The sequence below is a fragment of the Quercus lobata genome, chromosome 1 (genome assembly GCF_001633185.2).
Source record: "Quercus lobata isolate SW786 chromosome 1, ValleyOak3.0 Primary Assembly, whole genome shotgun sequence".
Lineage (NCBI taxonomy): Eukaryota > Viridiplantae > Streptophyta > Magnoliopsida > Fagales > Fagaceae > Quercus > Quercus lobata.
In genome coordinates, this window is record NC_044904.1 from 12,100,302 (window position 1) to 12,115,514 (window position 15,213).

The 15,213-nt window shown below is 34.6% G+C and overlaps 1 pseudogene across 1 annotated transcript; it reads left to right on the top strand.

Moving 5' to 3' along the window:
• Positions 1 to 10,293: 10,293 nt before the first annotated feature.
• LOC115979105 lies at positions 10,294 to 15,107 on the top strand (annotated as a pseudogene). The gene is made up of 5 exons (XR_004088946.1): positions 10,294 to 10,908; positions 12,298 to 12,418; positions 12,669 to 12,788; positions 13,621 to 13,851; positions 14,277 to 15,107. The product of XR_004088946.1 is annotated as a rho GTPase-activating protein 5-like (transcript).
• The last annotated feature ends 106 nt before the right edge of the window (positions 15,108 to 15,213 follow it).

Below are 15,213 nucleotides of genomic sequence, written 5' to 3' on the forward strand. Positions count from 1 at the left end.
GGTAAAAGGAGGCGCCAGTGAACGAAGAGAGGAAGAAGCAGGGGCACTTGGTCCCTGCGTCAGTCCTGACTCCTAACACACTGGTGCCATGTTAGCTATGCTAGTAAGAGAGCGGCTAGTACTGATAATGGGTGACCCCAGCTCAGTCACGCCGAAAATTTGACACGACGAGCCCCTGCTTCGGATTTTGGCTGAAAGGAGGGTGAGAAGTATCTTGAGTCTCTGTCATCCCTGCCCCGACCGAGCCATCTTTAGCTTTATAAGAACATGGAATTTCTGAGAAGGGAATGGCTTCTTCATTACTTGCTCCTGTTTTGAACGAATTACAACTCAAAGTATAACCAGTAGGTAAAAGTAGACTCTGGAGGAGTCTAAGGGTTTCAGATTTCAGGAGGATTAAAAGGGTGCATGTACAGGAGAAATAACCTCTTGTTGTTTCTTTTTATATGAGGGGCGAAACGGAAGGTATTTAATATGTCCAGATCTCCAAGAAAATCTGTAAACGAGAATGTGCTCGCTCCACTTCCCCACACCATCAATAACCATTAAATTTGAATGGTCTCGTAAAGGGAAGCTATTAAAGGCACGTTTTGGATAGCCAAACGGCAGGAACGCGTTCTGAATGAATTCAGAGGAATGTCTCGTAGACCGGTACATTTCCTGGGCAGATGAGGAGACGCCAACATTAATAAAGGGCTGAGTTAAACGAGCTATAGTAAAGGCTTGGTATTACCAAAATCCTCATCTCCAACCAAGAGGTTGGACAGCAGGGTTTTGAGGGGCTATTGTGGGGCCCAGTAATTCGTGGGCCAAGCCCATTTATTCGTTGGGGTCCAAAGGCCCAAGCCGAGGAAGGTGGTGGCCCGGGCACGGCAATGCAAGTACGAAATGGCCTTGGTGACACAGTCGAGGATGACTCAGTTCTCGGCATGTCCAAGATCTTACAAGAAGAAAGAGCAAAAATGGTATAGAAACAACTTAGGGAAAAAAATCTAAAATATTTGCGCCAATAGAAAATGGGATGCTGGAAAGTGTAACGACCAGGGAAAGCTGCCCTTGCTGCCATTCAATACTCTGCACCTGACAGAGCCATACTCTCCAGCTTTTTCAACCACCCCCAACCACTCTGGGTATGGGCTGATGGGACAAGTATCAGTCTTGGAATGTCGGTCCTACACGTGGACGAAGGATAAAAAAACACAGGCTAGTACAAAAGGAAAAGTAAGTAATTCATAGAAGGGGCTAGAAAAAATGGCCAAAAACCAGAGCCTCCCAGCCCGCCTCCAAGAGAAAGACTCCAGTGGTAAAGACGATTTAACCATGTATTGATATCACGAAAAACCCACCGCCTGGTGACCAAGGCCTAGCCTTTCAAACCCATGCTCTACAAATGATATTGTTTGGGCCTTTTTACGAGCGAGCCCAACACTGTTGTGGTTCGTTACGAATCGTGTCCTTACAGCTCCTATACCGTTTTTGCCCTTCCTTCCAGTGAGACCTCAGACATGCCGAGGACTGAATCGTCCTAGCTGTGTCCCAAGACTATTTCGTACTTGTTCTACCGAGTCTGGGATATAACCTTCCTCGGCTCGGGCCTTGGGCCCCAACGGATGAATGGGCCAGGGCCACAAATTATTGGGCCCCACATATATAAAATATATAATTTATTTATTTATTTATTTATTTATCTTGGTGTTTGAATTGTTTTCTCTTCACACCTGTTTGAACTGCCTTTTTTTTTTTTTTTTTTCATTTTAATGAATGTATTTTCAATATCCAAAATAAAAATCACTATGTGTGTGGTTTAATTAAATAGAAGAGAGAAACGTCTCAAATTAAAATTATGATACTAAATCCAAAAAAAGCCTTATTGCACGCGTGAAGCACATGTGATGAAGCTAGTCACCTTTTACTATATTGGCAAAGGAAGTAGCTTAAACCTTTATGCATATAATCTAGAGTTAACCTTTATGCATATAATCTAGAGTTAATCTAGGAGATTTTATAAGGAGGGGGAAAATGGTTTAAAGGGGCCTGAACTCTGAAGTGAGGTGGAATCTTGTGTAACGGTTACATACCATATTCCTTTTACATGAGGATGGATTCCATGCTTAAAATAAGTAATTTGAAGAATGTGAATGTGATATTTTATATAATAAAGGTTGCATATAACATCTTTCTCACATGGAGTGCATTCCACACTTATGAGTAGTGTAAACTTAGGCCTTCATTACCATATGGAAGTCCAAATATATACAAGATGACATGGACCAAGAGGATGCATGGGAACTATTTGTAGATCAAGATTCTTGTGCTTCGTTGATTAAAGGCATTATCAGTGATGAAGGGATAGGGGGAAGGGGGGGGGGGGTGTGAGGAGATGATAGGGGAGATGTCTAATAACAGGTAATTGGTAAAGGAAGCAAGTATTTATGTAGAGCCCCCTTGTCTTAGCCCTTGACCTGCAAACTACATGCAGTTTGGTGTAGGACAAACATTTTGGATGTGAAAATCCGAAAATGTAGCATAGTTGGGACCTAATTTAACCTAATCAAAGGAGTGATTTTCTTAAATGTATTAAATTCTCCAATTTACGTCAATTAAATCTAGGGTCATAAAGGAGTCAAGTTAAAATGAGTATTAAAAGCTTAAGATAGTTCATTTAAATATATTTTGTACACTCAACAAATTAGATTACATGTACAAGCTTGATTCATTTTCTTGTCAAACAAGTTCAAGTTTATTTACAAACTACTTATTTTACTTATTCAATTACCATATATAGTAATCATAACTAAAAAAAATTATTTGTTAAAATTTGGCAAAGCCTGGCAATTGAATTGCCCATTCATAGGCATAACCCAGCCAGCCAAGCTAGCCTATTTAATGAATTAATTCCCCATGTAACATAAATACGCGTTACTTGGAAATGAGTTACAAAAAGAGATGTCCATTTAAGTTACAAGTTCATGTTTATTAACAAGCTACTTTTTTTACTTATTCTTATACCATACATAGTTAATATCATAACTAAAAAAAAAATTACTTGTTAGAGTTTGGCAAAGCCTGACAATTGAATTGCCCATTAATAGGCATAATCCAACCAGCCAAGCTAACCTATTTAATTGAATTGATTCCCCATGTTACAAAAATACACGTTATTTGAAAATAAGATACAAAAGGAGGGGTAAACCCGCATTTGGGTAACTAATGAAACAAACAAAACCAAAAACAAAACAAAACAAAAAAACAATTCCGTCGCCGCCATTCTCACGCTCTTAGTTGTCTTTATCAAGTTTCTTTAAACTATAAATTTCATGTGTCTTGGTTAAGCAAGCCAAGCACCACCTCATGAACACCAATTATTTTGGGTCATGATTCATGAAGGTGTTTAACCAAAAAAAAAAAAAAAGAAGAAGGTTCCGTATTTCTGTAAATTGTATATATATATTTTTTTTGGGAATAGACAAAGGGCGGCGAGTTGTTGGGCTCCTTGTGTAACAAACACTCCTACTTTTATACCCAGAAAGGATCAAGTTACATGTGCTGAAAAAATGGTGGGATGGGCCCACACTGAGAGTTTGGTATAGTACAGTAGGAATGTAGCATCGTAGCCACCTACCGTAAGATCCAAATGCAATACCATCAAATAATAAATTGTAAAAGATGCAAAACCAAAGAATTTTAAAAATAAAGTTTTCTTTTTTTAAATCTCGTGGAATATAGAGTCCGTTTGAGAACCATATATTTAGTTCAAATTGAAATTTTTTTATTGAAAGTGCTATAAATAAAACTAAAAATAAACTGAAATAATACAGGAACTTATGAATAGTATCAAAGAGTGTAATAAGACTTATAAATAGTACCAAAAATAAGTTACATATTAAAAAAAGTTGACTTTTTAAGCCAATGTCAAACACAACCGTAAAGTTCAATCCTCGTTTACAATAAAAATTAATTGATATTTTAGTCTAATATTAAATAACAATCATCAGAAATGAACCCCATATATAAGTTGAAATTATCTTTAAAAAAATTATAAAAAATAAAAAAAGCATAAAGAAAGGAATTGAAAAGAAGAAAAGTGAAGGTACTTTATTATTTACAACCTAAGAAACGAAAAGAAGAAAACAAAATAGAAACAGAAAGGGTCTTTTTCTTTTCCTTTTTCAGTTCTAAGTATCTCATTTTCCAAGTTTCCTCCAAGTGCACAATTTGAAAGCAACTGTTGGATATGTATAAAGAATTTGTTGACTTTGAAACATAAATATAGTCTATTGGTCTATCATTGCTGTGACTAATAATTAATCAGACGGCAACTTCATTTGATTGGGCTCCACCTGCACACTATTATTTCAAAAACATAAGGATTAATTTTTTGTCATTAAAGCAAAGAAAGAGTCACTCCAAAGGGAAAAAAATTGCAATGCAAAATATATAATTATATCAAATTTTGATTCAAATCATTAGCACCAAATTAGTGCAAAAAAAATTCTGTCTCACGCGTTAAGACAACAATGATTTAGGTGCCAAGGAGTGCTGCTCAGGTTCATGATTCAGCTTAAGATTTACATATGTTCCTATTTGTTTGTTTTTTACAAATTATCACTCTTAGACTTTGACATATAAATGCTAATTTGGTGTTTATAGTTTTGATTCTAACAATCAATTATTAGACTTTAGACTTTGTGAGAGTTGTGACAACCTATCTAAACATTAAACACCCACTTTGTTGAATATTTTCAGTAGCTGAGAAGCTAATTGAAATAGGTTTGACAATAGCATTTTAATTACAGTTTCTAATATAGAAAAACCATGTACCAAAACAAAACTTAGTCCATTTTTCGACTCTTCTATACTATTATGTTAGGTTACTACTTTTTCGGCATCAAAATAAAATAGAAAAAGCTAGAGTCCTCCTAAAGCTTATCGACCCAATTGTTCTATATACAAATGAAGATGAAACCTAATAATTAGGTTTAGATACTTTTGTAAGGTGATAATATGCTTTAGTTGATTTCAAAATAAAAGCTAATTCTAGTATTACCCTAGTTGTATAGTAGAAAATAGTGAATAATATTTGTGGGGCCCAAATGATTTATGGGCCAGGCCCATCTACCCGGGGAGAATCCAAAGGCCCAAGCCGAGGAGGGCTATGGCCCAAGCTCGACAAAATAGCCTATAGATACTGCCGAGGGCAGTTCAGTCCTCGGCAGACCCAAAGTCCCCCCAGAAAGAAGGGTAAAAACGGTATAGGACTGAAACTTGGAAGAAAGATCTAAAATATCCAGGGAAAGCTGCCCTTACTGCCATTCAATACTCTGAACCTGACATAGCCGCATTATTTGGCTTTTACAACCACCCCCAACGACTTTGGGTATGGGCTGATGGGACCAATATCAGCCTTGGAAATGTTGACCCTATACGTGGACGAAGGACAGTGAATGCAGGCGAGTATAAAAGGAAAAATCAGTAACCTAGAGGGGGAGGCTGGGAAAAATGGCCAAAAACCAAAGCCTCCCAGCCCACCTCCAGGAGAAAGACTCCAGGGGTGAAGGAAACATAACTATATACGAACACCCCGAAAAACCCACCGCCTGGTGACTAAGGCCTAGCCTTTCAAACCCACGCTCTACAAATGACATTGTCTGGGCCTTTTCACGTGCAAATCCAACACTGTTAGGTTCGTTACGAATCGTGTCCTTACAATATTATATCTGCACAAAATTTGACATGCATATTAAAAATATAGAGAAATTTTAATCTAATAGTGAGATTTTGAAAATATTAATTCAATAAAAAAAATATTAGATGTTCCACTTTGACTTGTCCATTGAATCAATAAAATTCAATAATGTAATCACAATTCACATTTGTCAAGTTTGATGGTGTTAAGTATGTGTACAAATCACTATAAAAACATGGAGAAGGAAAGACTTCACTATTAGGGAAGGCAGATGCAAGTGTCTACAATAATGTCAATGTAAAACAATAGATCATGTTCAAATATCATAATTTATAATAATTTTCCTATAAACATCTTTATTAACACATTTTTAGTGAAACTATTTCATTCTGATTATTTTACAAATTACTTAAATTGGATTTTTTTTTTAAAACAAATTACAACAAATATAGAAATATTATTAAAAAAACAAATATGAAAAAATATAGGAATGAAATTTCATAATCATGATTGTAGAGGTATTGAGCCCAAGAGCTCATTATCTATGTTTATATTAGGCTTGAGGCCCAAGCCGAGGATAAGGAGTCGTCTAAGGAGGGTAAACATTGTCAGGGGAACCCATGTTAGTAAATGAAGAGGTCAACTTTGGCCATAAAGGCCCAGGAGGCTGGGCCGAGGATGAATGCCTCCTTGGCCAGCCCAAGCCGAGGTCCGTAAAGGTGGTCTGCCGTCCGAGGGAATGTTCCAAGAAATTCTATTGGCACGGGTAAGCATCGCATAAACAAAGGACAAAGGAAAGTCCTAAAATATCTAAGAAAAAAGCTGCTACCACCACATTAAATACTCTACAGCTAACTCTCTGGTCGCATTAATGTGGAAGTGATACTTGAACAGTGGTTTTCAGCCTTACAGCTGCTACATGAAGATTTCAAGAAGGTGCTGGTGGGACAAGGATCAAAGACCAACAATTTGAGTTGCACGTGGAGGGTAAGGATAAAAGAATAAAATAGTATAAAAGGGGAAGAAGGCAATGAAAGAAGGAGATCGAGAAATCAAGAGAGAAACACTGTGGCAATCAGAAACCAACTTTGTAATCAAACTTGTGATAAATATATAAGAATTGATCTCCTCGGACTGTGCCGAGCACGATTTTCTCTAATTTAAATCAGGCTAGCTACCTGTTCTTATCATTTGAATCTACTTTATTGGTTGTCAATTTCATTTTAGCCTAGTTTTCCAACCCACTCTCTATAAATTCATTGTTTTGAGTTTTTTGGGTATAAGTCCATCCATCTTTTGGGCTAGGGATCAAAATCTGGTCCTTACAATAATATTGAGTACAAATTTAGAAAAAAGTAATAATAAAACCTTAAGACGGTAGCTCTTCAATCAACTCCAACTATTTTCTTAAAACTCAATTTCAAACAAATTTTATAACACTTTTTTTTTTTTTTTAATGGTAGACAGATATAGAAATGTTTTAAATTTTTAGGAGAGTCAAGGACCCCATAAGGTTCGCCTATATTGAGAAGAATATCAATATTTTATTATGTCGCCTTGTTATTTTAGAGAGGAAAAAAAACACTACATATATAATTATTAAAATAATATTTGTCTTGAAAAATATAATTATAGTTTCCAATTTTCAATATTTATACCACTTAGGAAGAAATTACAGATGTAATTTAGGTGCATAACAAATTTTAAATTCTTTCTTTATAAATGTCTTGTTTGAAATATGTTATGACAAAATTCTGCCTATTAGAGTGATTAAATCTTCATTTACTAATTTTACCTTAAATTACATTATTTGTTAAAAGCCTCCCAAAGAGACAATTGGGTTACTAATCCTAATAAAACAATTGGGGTCACACTCACACCCAATAAAACAAGAGTCATACTCATACCAACACCACACTTTTATTGTATGGTTTTGAATGTAAGGCTGGTGCCAGTGGTGGGATTGATACTTTCCTTGTTATGTATTTTATATCCAAAGAATAAAATAAATAATTAATGGGATTTAAAATTTTGTAATCCATTATTTTAGATATTCTACATAATAAATATCAATTTTCTCATCCAAGTACAGAGTTGTGGTGAGAATTATTAATTTGGCTATGCCTGCAACTAAAGTCAGACCCATGTCGGGACCAATGGCCCCCTCACCCAACACCCCCATTCTCCCCAGTTTTTTTTCGAACAATAAATAATTAAATTTTGTCTTCCTAAAAATTCAATTGGGCCAAAGAGGCTAAGGACAAATTAAAAGAAATAAAGAAGAAAAAAAAATGATTAGCTAGTCTATAACTTATGGCCCTACTTAAATAACAGAATAAAAAAAATAAAAACTTTTTTACTCAAAACATTCTTTAAAAAATCATTATCTATGTTTTTTTTTTTTTTTTAAATGTTTTATCATGATAAAATCCTCTAGTAATCAAAATAAGTATTTTCTTAATCAATAGAAAATTAAAAGCAAAACAAGAAATAAGAGATTAAGGGTTTTCAAGTAAAATTATTCTTTTATTTCTATAATAATGTAGTTTATTGCTTTTACATGTATGTTCATGCATGCATGCATTTTATTTTTTATCAATATATTTTTATTAGTATTTTAAAAAAGTTGATAGAATGGTAATAAATCGATGTGAAAAACACATATCATTTTTTTTTCATAATATCTTTCTTAATTGTGTCAAGGTGGTTCATAAAGATTAAAATATCACTAACCTACCAATTTGTTTATAGAATTATTGTAGCTGTACACTTGTCTTGTTTCAACTATAACTACAAGACAACACAATTTTATTTTACTTTTTAATAATTTAATAGGTGGGGAAGAGGGAATTTGAATACTAGACATTTTTGTTGGAAATAACAACAAGTGTCAATTGAGCTACAAAGATTTTGGTCAAGACTTGCATTTTAATTTAAAAATTTTATCAAAACTACAACAATTAAAAAAAATTAAAATGATTTTCTAAAAGTACTATTTGATTTTGTATATTGAAAGTAAAATTATTGTGAAATTTAGTACATAATCAATTTATAGAATATTTTTGGGAATTTAAAAGAATACAAATTTTCATTTTGATAAATGATTGATTTTGACATATATTGAGAACTATTATTCTGTCTTTTCTCTTGTTTATATTGTGGTAGCTTTGATAGGCATTGGTTTTTCAATGTGCAAGTGTTGTTATGGTCACATTTGGGGTCTTTTACAAACTGGTCATCCCTACACTTTTTTTTTTCTTTAGCAAAAATTTAATTTGACTACTAATATGCCACCTAACAAGGGTCATAAATTGCAAGAGACCATGCTATCATCTAATATTGTACCCTTGTCAATCAATTGAAACAAAGTCAAGTATGTTGAATTATTAGGTATTAAAGTACAGAAAATGTTTTTTCTCAAAAAAAAAAAAAAAAAGTACAGAAAATGTTACTATCAAGTTCAGGGAGTTTAAACTTGGTTTTCAATTCTTTTTCTTATTATGTTCTGCTATTTGTTTGCACTACTCTTTAATAGTTATGAAAAGGTTTCTATCAGAAATTTACTCCCTTCCCTTTGTTCAAACATGACCTCAAATTCAGTATCAAAGACCAGTTATAATTCCTCTTCATAATCCATATTAGCACACCAATTCTATATATAGAGAGAGAGATAAAACCAATAATAACTTATCTGCTCAGAAATTATGAAATTTAGTACGGGAACTATTGTGTCCATCTTCAACTACAATAGAACTTTGAGCATTGCGCACTTTTAAAATGATAGTCAATTTACAAGTATAAATGTTTGTAGGGTGTGAAGTAAGAACCGATATTTAAATCTCTATAAAAAAAAAGCTTCACAAACATACATTTAGATTATACTAAAATAAAATTTTATCTCACATTTAAAAAAGAAAAACCCAAAAAAAACAAACTACAATTAAACTTTCTATTTATGAGAGTCAAAATTAATAGAACTTACCAGTAAGGCAGTAACCAAAGCTGTAAATTACAGTTCAAGAGAGAAAACCCCCCCTCCTGAAAATGCTCCAAAGATAAAGAGAGGTCCTTGTGCATTGTGCGTTGTGATGTGAGCTGTATTTAAAACCTACCAAAACCAATACGCAATGAATAATAGCACTAATCTTCTTTTTTGATGAAATAGTACTAACTACTAACCTTCTAACTGAAGCTGACAACTCAAATACATAAACATATCCTTCTCAAAAAAAAAAAAAAAAAAAAAATACATAAACATATAGTACAATATATATATAGTAGTAAATACTCCATTAATACTGTATTAGTTACTCAATTAATTTCCCACCAAATACATCTCTCTCTCTCTCTTTCTTTCTCTTTCTCAATTTCACAGAGACTCTCTGTCTTTGCTTGTTCAACTCCCCAAAACCCCAAAACAAAGAAAAAGAAAAAATTGAAAAAAAATATATATAGAGAGATAATGATTCTCACGTCCCACATTGTTCAAACCCTTTTGCTTTAGTCCAACTCCAACCCAAATCTCCTTCTGAAAAATCTTCTTTCTTTTCAATCTCTGTCTCTCTCAAACCTCTCAGAATCTTTGTATTTTTTTTTTAGTGTAATAATTTTTTTTTTTTCTTGTTTCTCAAAGCAAGAAAGCGATTTTTTTTATTAGTGGGTGTTTTTTATAATTCAAGAAAAAGGTTGTTTTCATTGCCAACCATGACTGAGGTCCTCAATCCCAACCATTCGCCAACCCATTTCTCTTCTTCTTCTTCTTCTTCTCCTACAAGAGTTTCTTCCTCGTCTTCTTCCTCTTCTTTTTCTCCTTTATCATTTGCAAAGCAACCTCAGAATGAGGACAACAATAACAACAACAACAACAACATTAACAACAACAACAACTACAGCCTTTGTGAATGTGAGTCATTCTCTTCGCATGTAGCAGAGGACGGAGATTCTATAGTGTCGGTGTTTGAGGAAGAAGAAGAAGAGGAAGAGGAAGAAGAGTGTGAGAGTCAGACAAGAGATCAGCTTTCTTTGTTGGCATTGCTGGTGGCCCTTTTCAGAAAATCGTTGATTGCTTGCAAGAGTGATAGAAGGGAGCTTTGTGCCATGGAGATCGGGTGGCCCACTAATGTGCGCCATGTGGCGCATGTTACCTTTGATAGGTTCAATGGCTTCTTGGGTTTGCCTGTGGAGTTTGAACCTGAGGTACCCAGAAGGCCTCCCAGTGCAAGGTTCTTTTTTTTTTTTTTCATCTTCTTCTTTCTCTTTTTTTGTGAGAATGTGAATGTGGGATTTAAGTTTTCATGATTTTGGTGCTATTTTGGTTATTAAATTTGTGAACTTGTTGATTTTTATTCATTTTTGTGTTTTTCTTTTTTCTTTTTTCTTTTTTTCTTTTTTAAAGTTTTAATGGTTTATTCAAATTCTTGATTTTTCAATTTGCTCATGTGCTGTGTACTTTTCTATTCTTTTCTTTTTGGTGGCAATGCAATCTTGAAATTGCGAATTTGGTCTGTCAAACGGGTGGGGTTTTCCATTTTGGGTGTTGTATTTGTTTGTGCAATGCAATTCTTGAGATTTTAAGTTTGTTATTTGTATTGGTTGCTTTGCTGGTTTCTATTCTTGGATGTCCTATTGGTTGTGACCTATTTTTAGTTATTGGTCTATCCAATTTGTCAAACTGCAGCTAGATTGAATCCAACTTGTAGTTAGAACAAAACAAAACCAAAAAAAAAAAAAGGCTTTTTTGGTTTCTTATTGGTTATTGCAATTGCAAAACTGTTGTGTTTGTTTTACATTTAACATTACTTTTGGTGATTTTCGTGGATGATATATGTGGAAACAATTTTATTTGGATAGATTAAAAAAATTAAAATCTAAAAATCATCGTATCAGGAGATTATCAACAGCACCCTCTCGATTTTAAAGCAAATGGCGAGACTCCTGATCTCGCATATGATGTGCTATCCCTTCCTAAGGGCGGCTGAGATTAGCTTTAATTTTAACTCAAGTAGAAATAAAATTATGTTGGTATAAAATCTCTTATTTGAAGTCCTATAATGGAATAGTCATCAATTTAGGGATGATTAATAGTTTCTTCCTTTGCCTTATTTTAATGAGCTTTGGCAATCAGGCCTTTGTTCCTGGCTTATTCATGTACTTATGAACACATACATACACACATATTCAATCACGTAAAAAAGGTTCTTCCTACTACATACCACTATCCATATTTCCTGGACTTGCATTTTTTTATCCATTTTACAAGCATCCCACTTAATCAGTATTTTCCATGTATAAACATGTATTTCATTTTGCTAAAATGTTGGATTCTGAATGATCATTAAGAATGGGATTTAATGGTTATTTGGTTAGATAAGATAAATGGAAATAAAGTTAGCATCATCTGAGAAGGATTTATTGAAATTCTCCTAAGGTTCAGAACCTACACACTAGCGACATCTGCATCACTTTATATAGTTTAACTTTGTTCCTTGAAGGCTTTAAAGCCTGTTAATTTTTGCACATCTTCTTGTCAGTTTCTACCTAATTGTTTAACTAGTATGATCTTGCCTCTGCTATTCATTTGATTTTTCCTTTATTTTCCCCCTTAAATGTAGTACTACCGTCTTTGGAGTTTCCACAGAATCCATGCAATTGTCGTATGACTCTCGAGGGAATAGCGTGCCAACAATTCTCTTGCTAATGCAAAAACACTTGTATGCTCTCGGAGGCTTGCAGGTAATTCTCCTTGTTCATTTTCTTCTCCTCTGCCTCTTGAACATCATGACTCTAAAAATTCTGAACCAAGAGCAATAGTTTGGAATTGAAAGAAAGTTTTGTAGAGTTGAGTGGTTTGACTTGTCTGAGCGGCTTTTTTCTATTTATATATCTTTGCATGTCAAATTATGTTGAGTTTATTGGTATTGGTCTTGGTCTGAAAGTTCTTTGGAGACTATAAATCTTCAAACTGTTGATTTTACACATGTAGGCAGAAGGGGTTTTCAGAATTGCTGCAGACAACAGTCAAGAGGAGTATGTCAGGGACCAATTGAACACAGGAGTGGTACCAGAAGGCATTGATGTTCATTGTTTGGCAGGGCTTATCAAGGTATGCTGTTGTTATTTTATCAAAGCTGATTAAATATAACATTGCTATCTACATCATTTTTAGGCATCATGTTTGCTGTATATTTGTTTGTGAAGAGTATGTGAAAGTGAGTTGATCTTAATAAGCATAATCATAAACAAGACTTACACTATTTACAAAATTTTGGAATAACACTATGTCAATGTTCTGCTCCAATACTGCTATCCTTAATCAGTTTCAAGTATACTGTCAAATGTCAAGAAAAAGAAAGGATCATATGAGTCAAAAAAAATATTGTATTGTGGTTACATGTCTACATTCACAGTGACTCTTGATCTGCTATGGCTGTTTTTATGTGCCACAAGTCGTGTCTTTTCACTTTATGTGTTTGGTTGGTAAAGGCACTCCAATAGAATATGGCCAGAAAACCAGAAGAAGTAAGTGTTAAGATTTCTTCTTCTTCTTTGACGAATAAAATGTTATATAAAGGGTAAGTTTGGACCTTCTAATGATGATTTCTTCTTCTTTGACATATTACCTAAACAGTTCAAGAGATTGAGGGACCTCTAAATCTGTACATGGTGGAAGAATGGGAGAAAATTTTGATTTTTACCAGTCTTATTCATCTGTTTAATAAACTTGCAATTATTGTAAATCTAAGGGATGTTAAAATCAAAGCAAAAATTAGTCAAGTTGCAATTACTGATCACTGTGGAAAAGTTTGGCCTATTCTAGATTGATTCTATTGAAGAAATAGTCAAGTTACTACATGCTCCTATAATTAATGAGTAAGAATGAAGCCCTATAAGTAATGATATCAATACATTGACTTGATGAATATTTGATCTTTTAGGCTTGGTTTAGGGAACTCCCAACTGGGGTTCTGGATCCTTTATCACCTGAGCAGGTAATGCAATGCCAGACAGAAGAGGATTATGTTGAACTTGTGAGGCGTCTACCCCCAACTGAAGGTGCTCTATTGGATTGGGCCATCAACCTGATGACTGATGTTGTTCAACAGGAACATCTGAACAAGATGGATGCACGCAACATTGCTATGGTTTTTGCACCAAACATGACTCAGGTTAGTTAAAATAGTTTCAACTTCTTGAAGTTCAGAAATTCATGGCATGTTTAAGTCAATTGCAGTCTATATATTTCTTTCTTGCTAAATGATATCATTTGGGCGTCCCTTTATATCAGTCAGTTGTGTTATATTGGACCAAATCTTGAAGCATGTTTTGAATTGCATTTAAATGAGCACCTTCATTTTAGAGTTGGTGATATCTGTATGCTACATGCTGACTAGTAAAATCATGTGCCAAAATGACAACCCCACCCTTTTTTTTCTTTTTCTTTTTTCAACTCATTATCACCTTTGATTTTCATGTTCTTTTTTTGGGGGGGCCAAGTTATCACCTTCCATTTAAACTGAAAAGATTTGATGGCACTGCAGATCGCAGATTTATCCAATGATTTGCTGGAATGATTTGACTTGTTTTGTTGCAGATGGCAGATCCTTTGACTGCCTTGATGTATGCAGTCCAAGTGATGAACTTCCTCAAGACCCTAATCTTAAAAACACTCCGAGAAAGAAAAGATTCTGCAGTGAAGCTTTACTCTGCTTCCTGTTTAGAGCCTTCTGATGAGAATGGACACCAGAGCCCTTCCCAAACCTGCTTGGAAGATACTGCCCTAGAAAATGAAGAGCCAGAGCAAGCATTTGTTGCTGAAGAACCTGTTCCAGAAATTTTCTTTGACACTAATGAAAACAATGATCTTGCTAGTGGAGAAGCAGGCAGTCCATTGACATCTTCTGAGAAACTAAATTCTGATGAGCATGGTTCTTGTGGGACTCTGATTGGAGTTGACACTTACATTAGCAAAATAGAGGCCAGTGAAGTTGATGGTGAAATATCTGGAATTCAAGGTACTACTGAAAAGAGCAGGACTGGTCAATCAAGTAATTCAAATTTCAAATGGGGGCCAACTAAAAAATGTGTTCAGCAACCTCTAGTTCCAGAAACAGGGCCAGTTGACAAGACTAAGGGAATCAGCAATCTGAGTCGCATAGATTCAAGGATAGAGCGGATCGAAGCCTGGAGGTGAAGGAAAGCTCAAGAGCAGTTGGGCCTAATTCATTGTATGATACTGTATTTTAAATGTAAGTTTGTTTGATTTGGAAGTTGAAGAAAAGTTTGTGAATTGTTCGTGTATATTGTCTCTGCTGCTTGGTGATTTGCTTAACCTGATCTGATTTCATGGATGACCCTTCTGTAGAATCTTGCTAACATTGTTACTGGAGTTCCATTGATGTGATTTCCTGTGTTTGCTTTTCAATCTGTGACCAATCTTTTATTCCTTGTGGGTTTAGGTGCTTACCCCTGGTCTCTTTTTTTTGCTTATGTACATTTACGAGTGGAGGATTTGAACCCAAAATCTCATT